This window comes from Mastomys coucha, unplaced genomic scaffold (genome assembly GCF_008632895.1).
Source record: "Mastomys coucha isolate ucsf_1 unplaced genomic scaffold, UCSF_Mcou_1 pScaffold5, whole genome shotgun sequence".
NCBI classification, from domain to species: domain Eukaryota; kingdom Metazoa; phylum Chordata; class Mammalia; order Rodentia; family Muridae; genus Mastomys; species Mastomys coucha.
Genome location: NW_022196911.1, coordinates 81,121,727 through 81,126,326, shown reverse-complemented (window position 1 = coordinate 81,126,326; position 4,600 = coordinate 81,121,727). Strand labels below are relative to the sequence as shown.

The 4,600-nt window shown below is 46.0% G+C and overlaps 1 protein-coding gene across 12 annotated transcripts in view; it reads right to left on the bottom strand.

Annotated features, from left to right (window-relative positions):
• The window catches only part of Bcas3 (BCAS3 microtubule associated cell migration factor), a 484,435-nt gene extending 483,071 nt beyond the window's left edge, over positions 1-1,364 (bottom strand). For 2 of the 12 annotated variants that reach the window (XM_031354439.1, XM_031354431.1), the window contains exon 1: positions 1,164-1,360. The gene's annotated coding sequence lies outside the window, so the exon portion shown is untranslated. Of the gene's footprint in view, positions 1-1,163 lie in introns of all 12 variants that reach the window. The other 10 variants (XM_031354436.1, XM_031354433.1, XM_031354430.1 and 7 more) reach the window with 9 other exon arrangements.
• Between the last annotated feature and the right edge of the window lie 3,236 nt (positions 1,365-4,600).

The window sequence follows — 4,600 nt, the reverse complement described above, 5'->3', positions numbered from 1 at the left end:
AAAAAAAAAAAAAAAAACCAGAAGGATAAAAGACAGAGAACTAAATGGGAACTATATAACACAGGATCATTTAGAAAAACAAATAGAAAGCTCTGTGTGACATAGCATACCAGCCATCCCAGTACCCAGGAGGCTACAGCAAGGGAATTGCCATGAGTTCAAGGGCAATGTAAGCTTGAGATTCTTAGAATTACTTTTATTTTAAAAAATAAAATAATAATAATAATGGTAATAATACTAATAAAAAGCTGGCCACAGGTAGTGATGCATATGCATGACTGAGAGGCAGAGGCAGGAGGATCAGGAGTTCAAAGTCAACCTTAAGGGCACAGCCACAATGTAAAGGCCAGATGGCTCATGTGAGCCTAAGAACAACGTAACATGATTCCTCTCTGCCTTCAGATAAATCTGTTAAGGACTAATGAGTAAAACTGTGTAGTCACATTTAAGTAATATTTTAACCTCCAGCTACTGTAACATAATCACCCGTGTAAACAAATATGGAATATAAGGGCGTATGATATAAGGAGCCCCTGGCTTTTCCCACAGTCCTGGTCCTTGACTAGCTAATGAGTCTCTGAATCACAGAGGTGGTTTGGAGAGTACAGAGTCTACTTGATTAAGGTTAAAGGGGGGCTGACCACAGAACTAAAGAGGTCTTACAAGGCTCAGGAAAGCCCACAGCCTAAAAACATCACTTTTAAGAAGGGTCCACTGTACAGGCTCATATGAAAACTCCCAAACTGTTGATCCCCACATTCTTACACAACCCAAACACCCCATGTCCCAACTAAATCCAGCTACACCTTTCTTAGGCAGTACCTTTCACCAGACCCCACAGTACTCTCATCTTCATTCCACCCTCTATTACCCGAACCAGTCTCCCCACCTCTGTCCTTTAAAGGCCTTGTCACCTGAGAACAGCTCCTCAAAAGCCCCTCGGGCCCCACTCTCCCCAAAGTCACGGGAACAACACTCCACACTTCACCTCCAAAGCACTACCACCACTGCCCCCGGCCGCCCTCTGGCCTCTTGCCCAGCTCTCCTCCAGTTTCAGCACCTTTCCCCGTCAACTGAGGCTGGTCAAGCCCTGTTCCCTCAGACTGCCTGTCCCTCTTCTTCTCCAAACCTCCCCCAAGCCAAGGACCCGCCAGCCCTCTCACCGGCCGCTCCGCCGGTAAACGCTGTTCTCCAGCGCCAGGCTCACTGTTTGGAGTCTCCCTCGTGATTGACGGCTACCACTTCCTACCACGCCTCGGCGGAACCACCGCACCAGCCAATCCCAGGAGCAAACTGGCCCCGGCGCGGCACCGCCCTTGGAGGTCAGCTTCGCCAACCAGCAAGTAGGAAAGAGGCGGAGCGCCTTCAGAATCCATCCAATCCGCTGGGGCTGGAGGGAAAACACAACAGTATGGAAGTTCGGGTGAAGCGGGTGGGTCAGGTTCGGTTGTGAATGCAGGCAGCAGGGGAGAAAAGGCAGGCGTGTCTGCGGGCCTGGAAGAGGCACCTTGGTGGATTTTCTGTTTTGAGAAGACGCTACATGCACCAAACACCTGCGGACCTCAGCCAGGAGTCTCCGGCGAGGAGCCCGAAGCCAGGCACACTGGTGTGTTTACATCGAATTCTCGCGACACCTGATTCGAAGCTAAAAGCACGTGGACGTGGCAGCTGCCAATCACTTTTACCTGACCACTCAGCCTCCCCAAGCCCGCCCTCCGCCCCGCCCGCGACGTTGTGTTTACCTTCCGGGAGTCTATGCTGGAGGTCTGTCTTCAGTCCAGTCGCTGAGTACGTGTTGCTCTGAATAAGGGGCCTGTAAGAAATTTTGTTGGGATCCTTAGTGGTTACTGTCGTAGGAATGGATGTTCATAAACATCTGGAGATGGAGAGGCCCCAGACTTTGAAGGGGGAACTTGTTGGGCAATACAGGGATCCATAGAGAGTCTAAGAAGACTATCTGGGGCTTTTCAAGATGGCATTGGAAAAATCTTAAGGGTCCCTGGAGTCTCAACTAGTCATTGACCGGGAGCTATTGTTTGAGAAACACACACACACTCTCCCTCCTCTGAGCACCTTTTAATACTGTGCCTAAATCTCTTTTTATGGGATTCCAGTAGGACATGCCTATAATCCCAGCACTGGTGTACATATCAAATTCTAGGCCAGTCCAGTGCCACCAAGTTTGAGAACACTGTCCCTTCCGAAAAATCTTTTTAAATAAAGTATAATTCTTTTAAAACCATAAATGGACCTGAAATTTGGACATGATGTTCCTGCCTAGACGTGTAATAGGCTGCCAGGTATGAACAACCAGGAATGAATAAAAAGACATTTGCCTATCATACAGATTAAAGGAATCTAAAGTAGATTTTTTTAGGCATGTCATCAGTATCAAGAGTTGGGGGCAAGAGGTCATGGTCAAGGCCAAAAAAAGTAATTTCCATGGCCATATGTCTTAGTTAGAGTTACTATTGCTGTCATGAAACACCAAAACCAAAAGAATCTCGTTGAAGAAAGGTTTTATTTGGCATACAGATCCTAAGTCCACTGAGGGAAGCCACGACAGAAATTCAAACCAGGCAGAAACCTTGAGGCAGGAGCTGGTACAGAGGCATTGAAAAAGTACTGCTTACTGGTGTATGACTCATGGCTTGCTCTGCCTGCCTTTTTATAGACCCCAGGACCACCAGTCTAGATATGGCACCATCCACAATGGACATTTAATTCCCCTCAATCACTAATTAAAATGCCCTACAGGCCTGCCTAATAACCAGATCCTACATTGTGGAACCATTTTTCTCAACTGAGGTTCCCTCCCCTCAATTGACCACATCATTTGCCCAAATGATAAGGGACTTTTTTCCTTATTGAGCTCTTCATAGCTTAGAAACAAGAGAAGAGGGAATGAATGGGAATGTTTATGAATGAGAACATTGCTTCTGTCTGTCTCCAACTTGCAGTATGGACATGGACCCAAGGGAAGCATACAGCCCCGCGGCTACGAGCATTCCCCTGACTTAAATGTCTTAGTTGACCACAATAGTAAGGGGAAAGGATTTTTTTTTCCCTCTTCTGGTTCTCTCAGATTAAGCAAGTTGCTTCTGGATGGGGCTCTAGGATTTCCTGGGATAGGAAAAAACGGGCAGTTGCTATAATCATGTGATGAACTGGTACAGCTGTCTTCTAGTTTAACCCTTTGTTGTCTCAAAACCTCCTCTCAGGGCTTGTGAGATGGTTTAGCAAGTAAAAGTCCTTGCTGCCAAGCTTGACCACCTGAGTTCAATCCCCAGGACTTACATGGAAAAAGAACTTAAACTGTCCTCTGACCTCACCCCCAAACATGTAATATAGCATCCCACCCCACACCCACAAATACATAGTGATTTTTTAAAAAAAATTAAAGGCCTCCTCTTTGTTGTTATTAGTAGATGGAAAAGAAAATCCAGATGTTCCAGGCCATTCTTCCCTACATAGGGGATTGAAGACAGTCTCTACTATACAAGGCCTTTATATACATAACTATACATACATGAAATAGGTAATCATGTACTTGCAGCAGACTGAAGAAGAGGACATGAGCCTAGATGGTACTAGGGTCCCCAGTGGCCACCCTGCAAAGGAAAATCTTCTCCAAAGGTAGACTGTGCCATCTTATTCTCAGGTCTCACTGTACAGTTTCTTGAGGGGAATGTGATTATGTGTGCGTGTGGACAGAGGGTTAGTGCCCGGGAAAGATCGATACCAAGAGCTGGGAACAGAGTTATAGGCTATGGGTAGTGGTGGAGAGCCTAGGTGTTGAGCCCTGGGTTATGCAGGTTGGAAGCCAGCCTGGGCTACATGAGGTTCAGTCCGATTAAGCAAACATCATAGCTTAGGCTTGGTAGCTCACACGTGTAATCGCTGCACTTAGGAGGCTGAGGCCTGAGTGAATCTGATATCACAGTCAGATCCTCGGTAAATTTAAAGCCAGCCTGTGCTTTCTGGTGAGACACTACCTCAGAAAATAAGAGAAAGGGGAAGGGAAAACCTAGAATAAACAAACTCTCTTCATTTGCTTTGGTATTTGCTTTCATCACAAATCTGAGATAACATTGATAAGCTGTATATTCCCATTAGCATTGTCCTTGATAGATGTTTGGTCCAAGTAGTCCAAGATTTATTAGTTAGATTACCTTTCAAATGACTACAAATCAAAGCCCTAAAGTTCCCCCCTGTTGTGGTAGTGCATGCCTATAACCCGGCTTTCCAGAGGCTGAAGCAGGTTGGTAGCAAGTCCAAGGTGTGTCTGGCCTACAAATCAAGACTGTCTCAAAGAACAGAATAAGAAAATGAATTAAAAGCGGATGAAAAATTTAAAACTAAAACAATATATCAAAGAAAAGTGAAGGGAAATTAAAGCATAAAAATGTGATATTAGATCAGAAGGTCAGAGGTCCTGCCCCTCACCTGGGCAGCACAGTGGATGAGCAGGGACGAGGGCATTAGAGCATGAGAGCTGACCCTGCCTCCTACATAGCTCACCCTGATGGTGCAGATAAGGGAAAACCCACACACCAACCATCTCAGTTACTACCCAGACCCAGATCCAGAGCTCTGAATT